The sequence below is a fragment of the Ictalurus furcatus genome, unplaced genomic scaffold, assembly GCF_023375685.1.
Source record: "Ictalurus furcatus strain D&B unplaced genomic scaffold, Billie_1.0 ctg3, whole genome shotgun sequence".
Classification (NCBI taxonomy): Eukaryota; Metazoa; Chordata; class Actinopteri; order Siluriformes; family Ictaluridae; genus Ictalurus; species Ictalurus furcatus.
Window position 1 is genome coordinate 19,966 of NW_026521046.1, and position 16,650 is coordinate 36,615.

At 37.3% G+C, this 16,650-nt stretch overlaps 1 long non-coding RNA gene across 4 annotated transcripts in view; it reads left to right on the forward strand.

Moving 5' to 3' along the window:
• Nucleotides 1-1,910: 1,910 nt before the first annotated feature.
• Nucleotides 1,911-16,650, forward strand: part of LOC128604610 (uncharacterized) — a 31,765-nt gene continuing 17,025 nt past the window's right edge. For all 4 annotated transcript variants that reach the window (XR_008385220.1, XR_008385217.1, XR_008385219.1 and 1 more), the window contains exons 1-4: nt 1,911-3,735; nt 15,773-15,890; nt 16,157-16,318; nt 16,421-16,539. This is a non-coding gene — a long non-coding RNA (uncharacterized LOC128604610). The remainder of the gene's footprint in view (nt 3,736-15,772; nt 15,891-16,156; nt 16,319-16,420; nt 16,540-16,650) is intronic.

Here is a 16,650-nt window from a genome sequence, read left to right on the forward strand (position 1 = left end):
TTTTTGATTGTTTATAAAAGACCTTGCTGTTTTTAAATGGTTGAATTTGTGTGTGTGTGTGTGTGTGTGTGTGTGTGTGTGTGTGTGTGTGGGTATACAGTTGCGGTCGGAAGTTTACATACCCCTTGCAGAATCTACAAAATCTTAATACTCTTAGCAAAATAAGATTGATCATAAAAATCCTAAGTTTCTTATTTAGTACCGCCATGAATAAACTATTTCACATAACAGATGTTTACATATAGTCCACAAGATAATAGCTGAATTAATCAAAATTACCCCATTCAAAAGTTTACACACGTTTGATTCTTAATATTGTGTGTCGTTACCTGAATGATCCAGGACTCTTTTTATGTGTTATGATAGTTGTTCATGAGTCCCTTGTTTGTCCTGAGCAGTTAAACTGCCCACTGTTCTTCAGAAAAATCCTCCAGGTCCTTCACATACTTTGCTTTTCCTGCATATTTTAGCCCTTTCCAGTAGAGGTTATATGATGTTCCGTTCCATCTTTTCACACTGAGGACAACCGAAGGACTCGTACATGACGATTCCAAAAGGTGCAAACATTCACTGATGCTCAAGAAGGTAACAGCATGCATTAAGAGCCTGGCTGTAAACGTTGTAAACAGGATGATCATGTAAATTTTTTTGTCTTCTGGGATACTTCTTCTATGCTGTATTAACCATCTTTCTGTAATAAACCTTTTTCACCTCAGAGGATGAGTCTGCGAGTGTTGTCTAATTTCCACGACACAACTCAGTTTTTACATTTTTTAATTTTTTTTTTAAGAAAAATAATTAAAATTCAATAACCTTTTGACTGTATGAGGTACCGGTAAATGAGAAAAAACATAGTACTACTTTCATAAAATGTCATGTGCAGCTTGATGCTAATTATAGTAATGTATAGTAATTCTGAGTCTTGAACAGTAAACTCTCAAGTGTCATTGTCATGTCACAGCAAACCAGCGACTCCGTTTCCCAGAATGCACCTCAGACTACAAACATGGCAAACACAAACTACAACTCCGAACCAACACACCGACATTGTTAACCTTCTCCAGAATACTAATCAGACAAACCTGTTACCAATGAACCCACTGCATTAGAGAAGGAAATACTGGATGTGAAGTGTATTAGTGCTAGTGTGTGTGAATAGACTATCAGTTTAGATACTGACCCTGAACACTCCTAACATGCAGTCCTTTCTTGGGGTGGTGCTGAAGTTGGAGTTGAACTGGTAAGAAAGATATTAGAGAGAGGCTTCTTTACACTCCTGAGGATGTTCAATTAGAACCTGCACCAAACTCACCTGATTCAAGTCATCAGCTAATTAAGCGGCCTGCACGAGCTGAGGTGGGTGCTTTAGAGCAGATAAAACACCAAATGTGTTGGATAAAATTTCAGAGCCTGTGTTCTAGACACATGATTTAGAGTGGAGACTTAGGCTTAGACCTGAGCTTTGGAGTTATTCTGATTATAGGTTTCAGTGAGGAAGTGACTGAAGTTAAGGAGAGGAACTGAAAATAAAGTTATAGTCTTTCTGAGTAAACAGAATAAGGCTATATTATTGTTCCCGGGGGAAAAAAAAAGAAACTCGTAGCAGTGCTGATGAAATACATATACATAACAAAAACTGCTAGGAAAAAAAACTCAGAACATTTGCTTAGCCTAATACGTTTTTTTCCATCTGCACAAAGTTATTTTAGCAGCCGCTTTTGCAATAAAAAGACTTAAAGTCGAGGGTCCCTGTAAGTATCTACGGGGAGAGAGAGAGAGAGAGAGAGAGAGAGAGAGAGAGAGAGGAGCAGTGAACCATTGACATCATGTACAGAGTTAGCATGAAGGTGTGATCGACAGTTTTTAGAAATCACTTCCTAATCCTATGCTAAGATGAATACTACTAGGCTACTACTCTAATAATAATAATAATAATAATAATAATAATAATAATAAGGAGAAGAAGAAAGATATAGATTAAAGGGTGAGGAGTAAAATCAATATAAAGTGGGGCTGTTTTGTCTTCAGCAAGAATACCTAGTGCTAATAAGTAATTTGTCAACAACATTGTATATATCTAGTGCCTGGTAATCAACCTCCTCACCTGGTGAGAGGACAGTCCACTCATCCTCACATTTCACACAGTATGAATAATAATGATAACAAAAGGAAGTAAAGCTAAATGAATGTTTTAACTGAGAGCAATACTTTGTACCCATATTTCCAATTGTATAGTAGATTGCACACAGTTTTTGCTTGTTACGTTTAGACCCGAGGGGATTGCAAACTTCAAAAGCACCATCGTCATTATAACATTCTTCCTCAACTTCCTCAAGCAGATGCTGAGGATCATCAGCCATAGTCCGTTGTAACACAGTGTGTTTATGCTTTTGTTAAATATGACATCTAAAGGACTCATACTTTAAAAAGGTCCTCTGACAGTCATTAAGACCACAAGTTATTGAAAAATTTGCCTCATGTGCATGAATGAGACCAATGTGCTGGATTAATTTGACAATCGTTCTCCGAGAGCATTTAGGACAACAGAATAGGCGAGGCATTTTTGGCAGATATTACTGTAAGAGATTGATTACTCTGGTAACTGGAGTAGGTAGAGGCTTGTCACCATCCACAGTAAGTTTCAATACATATTGCTGAAGAGAAATCAGAGTGTTCTTCAAATGAGATGGATATGTTGAATTGAAGACAAAATAAGCACAAAATGAAGCAAGAGCCCTTTCATCCACACCGCTAGCCCAGCAGATCTCTATCCCATCGACTTTGATGACTGCAGTGACTCTTCTTGTAAACACAGTTTTGCAGTCAGTGACTTCTGGTGCTTGTAGCGGTAACAGCAGACTTTCTATGCCAGCGACCCGCCTTCGAGCCTCAGCTTCATTAACTGTTTTTTTTAAGTATTGGGTTTTTTTTCACTGTAGAAGTTCACTAGAACTGTAGAAGTTGTAGAATAAATTCCCCATGAACAACACTGACTGGAGCACATGCCAATTAGAAAGATTCAGGTGATGGACTATTAGCAAGTTATTGTCATTCATTTGTATAAATCCAACAATTATTATGTTTTTCACTATTTAGCTGTCTTTTTACTTTAAAGGATCTAATAAATTGCATATATGAAATGATTTTATTTACAAGTATCATGTTTGTGATTTTAGATTATTCGTCATTTAGTACAGCTTCTGAACATTAAATCAAAACAGACTTGTGATTTGATGACATAATGCTTATTTATTTAGAAACAGAAGTACCTAAATACAAACATGCTAAATACTTTATATTTTTATATATAAATAACCAGGTGAAAAAGAAGACAACCTTCCAATTGTGAAACTGGTTATTAAAGCCCTTAATTAAGTGTATTGTCCATGCAGTGTGCACAGATGTCCTTCTCATCTAGGGATAAAATGTTCCGCTGGCCCTTTAAGAAGCAGGAACGTGAGTTCCCGTTCTGCCCAGGAGTATCGCGAGAGTTCACCTGCGAGCAGCGCGATTTACAACGCGATGCAGGTGCTTCTTATGAAGTGTGAGAACCGGGAAGTTCTTGTGCATGAAGCAAGACTTTAAGTTTAAAATCACAATGGAGCCACTGAGCAGTGAGACTAAGTATACTCGTCAGGCTTACATCTGAAGACCAAACATCTGTGGTGAAGTTCATCGCGGAGTGGTTATGAAGAAGCTCGTGAATATGATCTGCCATACGGTTGTATAACTCCGGTAAGCAGACGAATGTGAAATAAAGCCGACTCGGTAAAGTGTAGCGAGACTCAAGGTGTATTACCAGTCCCTGAAATCCCATGTCCTTCACTACAGAGCATGGTTGATCATCAAGCGCCATAAACTCCAATACTTTGAGTAATTTCTAGAGTTTTTGTGCTGTCAGATTATCAGATGTTTTTAAATTATTGATAGATGAAAAATAACCTTTCGGTATCGGCCGATACATCGGTGCATCTCTAGTTAAAACCAAGAATATAATGGGTAATTGCATATTTCATTTTAATTGACTCCTTTTTTTTTTTTTTTTTTTTTTTTTACTGAAGCAGCCTTATATGGTCTTGCATGTGTACAAATATTATATTTGTATGTGTATGTTGTATTTCGTACTGTCGATAAGGAAAGGGAAAAGGAGACAGACTCTCATTCTTGGTTGTACAAAACCACACTGTAACTTCAATTCAGTTCCATTTTATTTGTATAGCACTTTTTACAATGGACGTTGTCTCAAAGCAGCTTTACAGAAACATATAAACACGGGATACAGATTTTAAATGTGTGAATTTATCCCAGTTGAGCAAGCCGGTGGTGAAAAACTCCAAGATGTTAAGAGGAAGAAACCTTGAGAGACCCCTGGTATAACTAGAAAATGTTGAAAAATTGAAAGTCCCAGGTATCCCAAGGGTTCCTGTATAAGGCTGTCCTTAAACTTTTCCTGTATAAGGCTGTCCTTAAACTTTTCCGAAGTGCAAGTTTCTTCTACGTCCCAGGTATCCCAGGGGCCCAATAGCTAATAACCTAATGCTTAATTATTCAGAAACAGAAGTAAGTAAATACAAAATGCTACTTTGAATTTTAACTTGGACAGCGTGCTTTCAGTTGATGGACGACCCCATTTATTTTTTTGATGAGCTCCAGAAGGGTGTGGGTGTATGTATGTATGCATATATGTATGTGTGTGTGTGTGTGTGTGTGTGTGTGTGTGTGTATGTATGTATGTATATGTATATATATGTATATGTGTATATATATATATATATATATATATATATATATATATATATATATATATATATAAAATGATTAGACAACTATATTATATATTTTTGAATTTAATATATAAAATAGTTTTATTCACAAGTGTCATCTGTGATTTTTATTCGCCATGTAGAACATTTAGATCAAGCAATGTCCAGAAATAGGTGTATGAATTTTCTCACAAAAGTCATGTTGACCAGTTTTGTCTTGTTTTACCTCTCTTGCAACTTCAATCATTGGGCACCAGACTGGAGGCAAATAAGACCTTGTCTGTAAACACTACAGCAAAATTAAAGGTTAGTCACTCCTTTAAAGGACAGGAAATTTACAGGATAGGCACTTGACTTTTCCCACAAAAGTTATGTTGTCCTGAATTTTTTGAAGTGTCCAGAAGTATATGGACGGTGTTAAGGGTCTGGGTGTTGTGAGTGGCAGAGCAGCTACATCGTTGCAATCCATTGAAAGTCAATCTTTTGTTTGGGAGCCCTGGCTACATGGGTAGCCCTCCTGGACCAAGTTCCTCTGGATGTTCCAGGGGGACACGTCAGAAAATAAGAAGAGGTTTTTTTTTTTTTTTCTTTCTATCATCCAAGGTGCGCCAGGGGCAGAGCGTTTAGACATGAACCCCCGGTATTCAATTGAATTCCATTTTATTTGTATAGCGCTTTTTACAATAGACGTTGTCTCAAAGCAGCTTTACAGAAACATATAAACATGGTATACAGATTTTAAATGTGCGACAGTCAACACTGGAACCAGCAACAAACAGGTCATTACAAAATTATGGATAGACGGAATGTTAGAAAAAGAGCAGTAAAAAAGGTCAATGTAATGCTCACTTCATTTGGATGTCATTTAAGAGAAAATGATCTTGGTGCTGCAGTGCGAGATGACGAGATAACTTCATCTGATATCCAAAATGTTGCTGGTGGCACATATCATTATTTTGGTATTCTTAAAGCTTTGTCCAAAACCATGGAAAGAATCTGGTCTTATGTTCTAGAGAAGTATGAATTCAAACTTCAACTGAGCATGGATGGCTTACCACTGTTTAAAAGTTTGTCTTTGTAGTTTTTGGCCCATTATAGGGTTACTGCAGGGTTATACTAAGAAACCAGTTGTCATTGCTCTGTTCTGTGGTAAATCAAAGCCAACATCACGAACTGACTATTTGAAAGATCTAGTCAGTGAACTGCAAGGGTTAAGCAAGGGATTTGCCATAAATGGGAAGCAATTTTTCCTAAAAGTCGCATCTATCCTGTGTGATGCTCCAGCTAGAGCTTTTATAAAGGGAATTAAATCACATACTGGTTATTCAGGTTGTGACAAGTGCATCCAATCTGGTGTGTACATCAACCATAGAATGACCTTTCCTGAGATCAACAGCCCACGTAGGACTGATGAGTCTTTTATCAACATGTCTGATGAAGACCATCATACTGAAACATCTCTTTTAAAAGCTGCAGGAATTGGCATGGTATCATGCTTTCCACATGATTACATGCACCTTGTATGTCTTGGTGTTATGTGAAAACTGCTGGACTTATGGCTTGCTTCAGGGTCTTTATGTTGTCATTTGTCTGCTCGCCAAAGTGTTATGATCTCAGACACACTTGTTAGCTTGAGACGTTATATTCCTGAGGACTTTGCTAGGAAACCCAGGCAATTCTCAGAAAGACTGAGGTGGAAAGCAACAGAATTGCGATAGTTTCTGTTATACACAAGTCCAGTGGTTCTTCTTGATGTGCTGTCAGAACCAATGTACAGCAATTTTATGTTATCTGTTGCTATCTTTATACTCTCCAATCCACTCTTTGTATAGTTCTTAATGACTTTGCTCACAGTTTGCTAGTGTCATTTGTAAAGCATTTTAGTGAGTTGTATGGTCCTGAATTTGTTAGCTACAATGTACATGGGCTAACCCATCTTTCTGAGGATGTCAAAAAACATGGAAGCCTTGACTTCTTGTCTGGGTTTCTGTTCGAAAACTTCCTGGGATGAATAAAAAAAATGATGAGAACTCCACACCATCTCCTATTACAGGTTATACGGCGACTCTCAGAAATGGACTGTTTCATGGTAACTGCTGAACATTTGGATATGAAAATTGTCTTGAAAAAACAACATGAAAATGGCCCAATTCCACCGGATTTTAATAAAGTTGACCAGTTCCAGGAGGTTGTTCTAGGTAGCACTAGAGTTAATCTATCATGTATGGGAGATAACTGTCAGAATTGGAGGCTGCATTGGTGTAGTAATGAATATTCTTCAATGTCAGGAGAAAGTAAAGTGCTTAAAAGACTTATCTAAATGAAAAGCTTACAGCACCTAGTAGTCCCATTCAGTCTCTCAACCAAGTACTAACCAGGCCCAACTTTGCTTTGCTTCTGAGATCAGGCTTTGTCAGAGTGGTATGGCTGTAAGCAACAGATGCCACCAAATGGGGCCTATTTAAATAGTGTAAGCAAACATCTGACTGACTGATTGATTGATTGATTGATTGATTAAGCTTCCCCCAAACCTCTATCCAATCTTCATCCCAAAAGAGGATGTTGTGCAGAGATCAGGAAAACACTTATCCAATTAAAAAGCTTACAGCACCTAGTATTCCCATTCAGTCTCCCAACCAAGTACTAACCAGGCCCAACTTTGCTTTGCTTCCGAGGTCAGATGAGATCAGGCTTTGGTTTTTTTTTTTATTATTATTTTATTTATTTATTTTTTTAATTAAGTATTCAAAAATTCCATTAAAAACATATTGCAGCATAAATACTTTTTCACGTTAAAATACATCAGAATGTACATTATTTTTTAACAATAAATCCTAACTTTATAAACATTTATTATTTACATCCATTGTAATATCAGTTTAAAACACAGTCAGTCCTTAAAAAATAAATAACACTTATATTGCTAATATGATAAAATTACCCTTGTTGTCCTGGCACTTTCCATTGGAAATCATTAAAGCATTAGTTAAAGTAGTAAATGACCTTCTACTGACCTACGATCAGGGTTGTGTCTCTCTGCTTGTGTTACTCGACCTTAGTGCAGCTTTTGATACTATAGATCACACTATTCTCCTTGATAGATTAGAAAATGTTGTTGGTATTAAGGGAACAGTCCTCTCCTGGCTCAGGTCTTATCTGACCGATCGTTATCAGTTCGTAGATGTAAATGGTGAATTCTCCATGCGTACTGAGGTTACTTTTGGAGTTCCACAGGGTTCTGTTTTAGGCCCACTGCTCTTTACTTTATATATGCTACCCCTAGGTCAAATTATTCGTAAACATGGAATTAGCTTCCACTGTTATGCTGATGATACACAGTTGTATGTTTCAGCGAAGCCAGAGGACAGACAGAAGCTTAGTAAAGCTGAGGATTGTGTAAAGGACATTAGACATTGGATGTTAACTAACTTCCTTCTACTTAATTCTGATAAAACAGAAATACTTTTATTAGGCCCACGTGTAGCTAGAAGTAATCTTTCTGATCACATGGTTACTCTGGATGGTCTTTCTGTTTCATCATGTGCAGCAGTTAAAGACCTTGGAGTGATTATTGACTCCAGCCTATCATTTGATGCTCATGTAGATAATATTACTAGGATAGCCTTCTTTCATCTCAGAAATATTTCTAAAATAAGAAACATATCGTCACTACATGATGCGGAAATACTAGTTCATGCATTCGTCACCTCTAGATTAGATTACTGTAATGCCTTACTGTCTGGATGTTCCAGTAGGAATATAAATAAGCTCCAGTTAGTCCAGAATGCAGCTGCTAGAGTCCTAACTAGAACTAGAAGGTACGACCATATCACACCGATATTATCAATACTGCATTGGCTCCCAGTAAAATCTCGCATTAACTATAAAATACTTTTATTAACCTATAAAGCACTAAATGGTCTCGCGCCACAATATCTAAGCGACCTTTTGGTTTTATATAATCCGCCACGCCTACTTAGATCAAAAGATGCAGGCTATTTGACGGTACCTCGAATAGTGAAGGCTACAGCAGGGGGAAGAGCTTTCTCTTATAGAGCCCCACAGTTATGGAACAGTCTTCCTATTAGTGTTCGGGACTCAGACACAGTCTCAGTGTTTAAGTCTAGGCTTAAAACGTATTTGTTTACTCAAGCCTACCCTGACTAGATTCTGTTCTACTACTTCGCAGTCATAATAATCTTTTTTCTCCCTCTCTCCTTTCGCCGAGCCCCACATGAATTTATGGAGATACTAGAGATCCAGATCCTTTCTGCCTCTGGATGGAGCTCAAATCTTCTTTAATTCCAGACTGCTGGGACTACGGCTGCTCCTAAGGCCATACAGACTTCATATGAATCCATAATGAACTTTTTCACACTATCTGTTGTTACCCAGATGAGGATGGGTTCCCTTCTGAGTCGGGTTCCTCTCAAGGTTTCTTCCTCTTAAAACATCTTAGGGAGTTTTTCCTTGCCACCGTCGCCACTCAGTGGCTTGCTCAGTTGGGATAAATTCGCACCTTTAATATCTGTATACCATGTTGATATTTCTGTAAAGCTGCTTTGAGACAATGTCTATTGTAAAAAGCGCTATACAAATAAAATTGAATTGAAAAATTGAATTGAATTAAACACCTTACATACGTCTGGCGTAAAAACGTTATAAAATTCATCCATTTTATCTTCTTGTTTAAAATAGAAAAACAAACATTCTATATATTTTTCCACTTTTCTTTTAAAAACACGCTCTACATCCATTACAATTTTTTCTCTTTTTGCCACAACTCTTCTCTCCCATATTGCACTTAACATCACAAGCAGATTGATCAGTTTATTGTTTTTACACTTTTTATCCACTCCTAACATGACGACTTTATTCCATTCCGTGTCTTTCTCATTTTTTTCCCCTTTCAGATGTTCAATTATTTTCTTACATTTCACATTAAAATCTTTCAACTCTTTGCAGTGTAAAAACAAATGTAAAAACCCTTCTTCATCATCATTACATACTTTACATATTGCATTTTGCTCCATTCCTATTTTGTTCAGTAGGAAGTCTGTAAATATGACTTTATGTCTGATAAAATACTCTAGGTTCTCTAATTTCGTTTCTACAATCGTCCCTTTCATGTTATTCCATATACTTTCTTCTTTAAGGTCATTGAATTTCTGTTGCCAGTACTCATTTACAATAGGTTTTTTTAAAAACTCCATCTCTAAAAAGGCTATAAAACATTTTCACTGTACATTCTTTAAAAGCAAGCAGTTTTTCTCCCACCTTCACATAGACCTCTCTTCCTGTTCCCCCCTCTTCCATGCTTTCAATTCTCTTTATCCACTCTTTGGGTATTGCTTTTTTGATGACATCATACTTGTTTATTATTTCTTGTCTGCTAAAATCCTCTTTCTCCTCCTCCATTGCATCTACTATACACTGTACAGGTAAAAACCCTTCTTTAAATTCATATAAAACATCTCTAACGCTTGTGATTCCCACCTCCCACCATTTCTTAAAAAAAAATCTCTTTTCCTTGATTTAAAATGCTGTTGTTTAAGAATAAAGGCTGAATTAAAATGTTCTCTCTGCCTCGGGGTTTAAAATGTACATTGGTTAAAAATTTCCCCCAGGCGCTCATCATTTCCTTATAAAAATCTGGTAACCCTTCCATCATCCAATTCTTTGTTTTCATCCATAAAATATTATCTCCCAAATTAAAATTCCCACATTTGTTTATAAAATATTTCATTGTTTTTTTTTTTCCCATGCTGCTTTATTTTCATCATCCATATACTTTTTTATTATTTTCACTCTCAAACTGTTTTTCCTTTGCTCAGCAGCCATTAAATCCAAACCCCCCCCTTTCCACCGCACCTATTAAAGTATTGTACGCGATTCTTGGTGGCTTTCTGTCCCATAAAAAAATCTAAAAAACATTTCTTCAGCCTTCGTTCTGACCACAACGGCATAGATGACACACACAAGGTATACCGTAACTTAGACACCATCAACACATTTAAGATTAAAACCTTCCTCAGTTTCCAAAGATTCGGTCTTCTTTCAATACCTCCTAATGTCTTCCCACATGGTTTCCCTTGCTTTCTTTTCATCCGTCCCAATTAAAACACCTAAGATCTTTATTTCTTTTGTTTCTTTGAAAGTAAAATGATTTGTTAAATCTGTAACCCCTCCAGATCTCATATACACTGTTTTTTCTTCATTTACCTTACCTCCTGAGCCCTTATAAAACATCTGTACAACTTCCATGACCTTTTTAACACTCTCCATTTCTTTTACTATCACTGTGGTATCAGCCGCATATTGAAATATTTTGTCCTTTTTCTTTACTTCCTTCAACACCTATTCCTTTTATTTTTTCTTTTTGCTTTATGGCTAGTCCTAGTGGTTCTGATACGAGTGAATATAAAAGAGCTGATAGTGGACATCCTTGTCTTATGGATCTTTTTATTTAAAACACTGTGTTAAAAACCCATTACATTTTATTCTCGTTATTGCCCCTCTATATAAAATTTTAATCCATTTAATAAAATTCTTTCCGAAACCAAAACTCTTTAAAATTCCAAATAAATAATCATGTTCTACCCTGTCAAAAGCTTTTTCAAAATCTAAAGTAATTACATAGCCTTCTTTGTTTTTGAATTTCATGTATCTGATCATATCTTGTATGCTTAATGTTGTGTCTATGTCTTTTCCTTTTACCCCGTACACTTGATTTGTTTTAATTATGCTTGGCATTACTTCTTTTAATCTGTTGGCTAAAATTTTTGCTAAAATCTTTAAATCAGTGTTGAGCATTGTAATCGGTCTATAGTTATTTAGGTCTACCCTTTCTCCTTTTCTTTTATATATCAACTTGATCAACCCCATTCCCATTCTTTGGCTCATCTCTCCTTTCTTAAAAACCTCATCATATACTTCTCTCAGGGTGCTAGTTAAAAAATCCTTAAAAACGATATAAAACTCACTCCCCAAACCATCTATCCCTGGACTTTTCTTTCTATTTAATTCGGTTATAGCTTTTTCAATCTCTTCCTCTCTTATGTCTTGATCACATTCTTTTTTTATCTTCCTCTCCTACTTTTGTTTTTATTTGCTTCAGTAGTAGTGCTTTTTCTTCTTCTTTTACTCCCTCTGAATTAAATAGCTTTTCATAATATGCTTTTATTTCTTTCAGAATTTCCTCATTTTTTTCTACTACTACTTTCAGCTTTCCCTTTTCTCCTTTCCAGATCGAAAAAAAATTTTGTGCACTTTTCTCCTTCCACCATGTACTTTGCTTTGCAACCTTGCACCTTGATATTTATTTTCTTCCATTTCTTTCAGTTCTTCCTCTATTACTTTTAATTTTTGTATATCTTTTTCTTTCTCATTTGATTCTTTTTCCCATCGTTCCCTTATTTTTCTTTCCTTATTCTTTTTGCTTTTCTGTATTTGTCTGCAATATTTTATTGTAAATTTTTTCACTGCATACTTCACATTTTCCCACCATATTCTTTTATCTTCCACATACATTCCATTTTCTTTTTCGTTTTCAATGATATCTTTTATCTTTTCAACATATTCTTCATTCTTTAAAACCGCTGTGTTTAAGACCCATACCCCTGGCCCTCTTTTCACTGTACTCCAGTCTATTTGCATAAAAAGTGGCTTATGATCACTTAGGCTTGTTTCTTCATACCTCATCCCTTCTATAAAACCTTCTATGTTCCTTGTACATAAAACAAAGTCAATTCTTGTTTTGCACATAAAATTCCTGACTATCTGCCTCCTTGAGTATTCTTTTTTCTTTTCATTCCTTTCTCTCCATATGTCAATCATGTTATTTTCATCCATCAGTGATTTTAGCTCTTTTCTCCCAGTGTCAGTTTTAAAAACCATTCCTTCAGCCATATCCAATTTACTAAACACTGTATTAAAATCCCCCATTATAATAACTTGATCGTGCTTCTTTAAAAACCTTCTTAAAAACTTAAAATACTCTCTCTTTTCCTGCTCCCCTGTTGGTGCATGTACGTTGACCACCACCACTTTCCTCTCTTCATATTCTATCTCTACCGCCATACATTTCCCAAATGTGTCCTTATACACTATTTTACATTTTATGTCTCTATTATCTTTTATTAGAATTGCTACTCCTCTGCCAAACTTATCATCGCCATTGTTATAAAATATTTCCCCATTCCATCTTTTCCTTATTTCACTTATCTACCCATCTCTCCAGTTAATTTCTTGTAATACAATCACATCTTCCCTTTTACACATTTCTTTCACTTTTTCAAATTTGTTTACATTTAAAAGTCCTCTTGCATTAAATGTAACAATTCTTAAAACCATAAAACAGAGGAAAACATACATCAAACTCATCTTTTCAGTCAATCCCCTCCAAGTCCTTTAGACCCTCATACCTGTTTTCATGTTTAAGCGCATCCTTTTTAATAACTCTTTTTCTGGCAGCTTCCAAGCTTGGCATTACCTTTATCGATAGTCTTCTTTTCATAGTTTTCACTGTTTTATCCTCCATTTCTTCCCCCTCTTCACTTTCATTTTCAGCACGTTGTTCATTACTCCTTTGTTCTTTTTGTCCTGCTCTGTCCAATGCACTTTCCAAAGTTTCAGTCATGTCTATTTGTGTCCAGATTTCTCCCTCTTGTTCTTTTTGCACGTTCTGTTTGTCGCATTCATCCGTCTGTGCTCCATTTTCTGTGTTTTCTGCTATGTCACTGACCTGTGTTCCTCTGGTTTCTTCTTCTTGCTCCTTCTCGCCGTCTCCTCCATGCCTCTGCCCGTTCATCTGCTCCTCTTCTCCCTCCTCGCTCTCCATCCAGCATTCACACTTTAAAAACTTTCTGCAATCCGGGCACTTCACCGTGTTGCAGTCTCTTGCAAAGTGCCCCCGCTCATCACATTTATAGCACTTAAAATTAGGGCAATCCTTCACCACATGATCCGGGCTCATGCACAGACGACAAGTTTTCACCTGGTGACGGTGCATCACCCGGAAGTACTGCGGTCCTTCTGCCGTTTCCATCTTAGTGCTATACGGGAGGGACGTCACCTCTCTCGGGAACCTTGTTTTTACAAATCTGGTCCCGTCCTCGATGTTCGTGCCCGGATACATTCTCCATTTAATTTTTGAGACGGGGATTACTCCCCATCCCCCCAGCTTTTGAACAATGACCTCATCATCCAAATAAACAGGCAGATGCATGAAGGAGACGACATAATCCCTGTTGTGTAGTCTTTTCACTTCACAGTTTATGCCTTTTAATTATCAGTCCGTCCATTAGGTTTTCTATTTCCTCCTCTCTTTCAAGTGTCACCTCATATTCTTTTAGCTGCTTTGGTCTCACCGCTAAGATTTTCCCCTCTCCGATTCTTTCCGCCACCGCTTTAATGATGTCCTCTGCTCTGGCTTCTTCCACATTTCCCAGATCCACAGTCACCGTTGCTTCTTTCATGTACACTCTCTTTTCGACTTCTTTCCTTTCCACTTTCTCTTTTCCGTTGCCATATCGTTGTCGTTTATCCGGTCCGTATTCATGTCCACGTCGTGTTTCTCCTGCCATTGCCATATCCGTTGCCTTTAAGTCATCCATTTTAAACAAAAACAAACAAACAAACAAAAGACGCAAACTAAGTTTAACCTCCCCCCCAAACAGCCTGTGCTGCTGGGAGGATTAAAACAAACAAACAAAAAAAACAAAACACTGATGAAAATAAACAGGTATTTAAACTCAAAACAAAAAATAAACACACAGATTTTGGTGAACCTCTCTCACCTACTGCAGCCAACACACTTCTTCTCTGGTGCTACTCACTAGCGCCGTCGGAGTGGTATGGCCATAAGCAATAGCTGCCACCAAATGGGGCCTATTTAAATAGTGTAAGCAAACATCTGACTGACTGAGTGACTGACTGACTGACTGATTGATTTCCTTCATTTGTACACAATCTGTCTGACTGTGGATTGGTGGAGTCCAAACACTTCAGATATGGTTTTTTGAACTTTTCCAGCCTGATGAGCATCAACAACTCTTTTTCTGAGATCCTCACAAATTTCCTTTTTTCATACCATGATACACTTCCACAAACATGTGTTGTGAAGATCAGACTTTGATGGATCCCTGTTCTACAAATAAGACAGGGTGCTCACTCACACCTGATTGTCATCCCGTTGATTGAAAACACCTGACCCTAATTTCCCCTTCAAACTAACTGCTCATGCAGACGCCAACAATGTCTGCACCATGCACGCTTCCTTTACGGAATGCGCTTAAGCAAAGTCTTTACAAGAAAAATAGGATCCAAACCCACATGGGCTGTGCACAGCGGATTGGCAGTTCGTCCCCTTAACCTCTTGCTGACATAGCTCACGCATATGAAATTACATCCCAGTGTGTGGAGCAAAAGAGGTTTCGGTGCAGGTTCTCTGCCACTGTCGTCTGGACTGTGGAATGCGTTCTGCGTTGACGGACCTCCAGAGACGCAAGAGCCTTACAGCAGCTGTGGCCAAAAAGCATTGAAATACAGCCCACGGTTGCGGAACATGCAGCCACAGTGCTAGCTTTTCACATTTCTCCATCTCTATCGAGGATATTCAGCTGGCTTGCCGTATTCGAGGAGAACGTGCTTAAATGACAACTCCGTCTAATATACACAAAGGCTCTTTTAAGAGTCACTTCACTTCATTATTGTTGCAATGTAATAATGTATGATACATTACCTTAATCTTTGAAATTTCAACTAACATTAGAAATACATTTCTATTCTCATCGCTGCTCCTACACAGCAAATTGAGCAGAGTTAAATTTTTGGTGTTTATGAACAGAATCATTCTAGCTCTACTTAGAATTGATCTAACTCTGTATGTTGTCTAATCTGTTAGATTTCACACTGTACCATGAAACAGTTGGTGTCAAAATGGAGTGTTATAACTGTTTTCTAGAAATCAACTCTGATAGTGTCACCCCTTTGGTGGAACGCACCATTAGGAGTGACTGATCTAGATCAGACTGAGCGACTTTCCAGTATCGGCAGAAGATGGTCGGTGAGGAGGCATCATCTTCAGTCCTGGATTTGTTCCCTCGTTTCCTTGCTGTATCTGGATTGGTAAGAAAATCTTTAGCTTTGGAAGTAGTTTTGAAAAGGAAATTTTCTCTGTAGTTATTAAATGAGTTCACTGGTACAGTAGAGAAAGGAGTTGTTCAATGATCACCGTAACACCAACAGGCCGGTCCAAACTGAGAAATTCAACATTCTAATCTTTTATATCCCAAATGTATGCATAAATAACACAGCAGATCTTAATTTTTAGTATTTGACCTTTCATCCATTTATGTCCGTTATGTTTAAACCTGTATAAACCTTCTTTATAGATCGACCAGGATTTCTCCATGATGTTTGGTGATGAAGTGTCTCAGAAGTTCCTGGCAAAGTGGTCAACATTCTTCAAGCCAAAATCATTGCAGACTGCAAGACTCTTAAGAATATGGGCGAGCTGCTGTGAGGAACTGAACCTGAACCTGAGGACTACAATGGTCAGTATAAACTGTTTTGTATTTTAAAAATGTTCCAGTCTTTAAAAAAATAATTAAAGAGAGATCATTAAATTATTTTGTGATGTCTTTACGATGGGACAGTGATGTGTCCTCAATCCTTTTGCTGCTGCATCTGTTCCCTCTAACCTCAAGAGGCCAGAAAAAAAACATCCAAGATCAGTTCAGCTCAAGCATCCAGCCATCTTGTGAGCTATTTTAAGGTATGCAAAAGTTAATATTTAAACATCAGATCTTAATTTTAGAAACTCTTGAGGTGTAGACTATTTTGGGATTCTGAGACCTGCATCTCATTTTGCTTACTCCACCTGCAA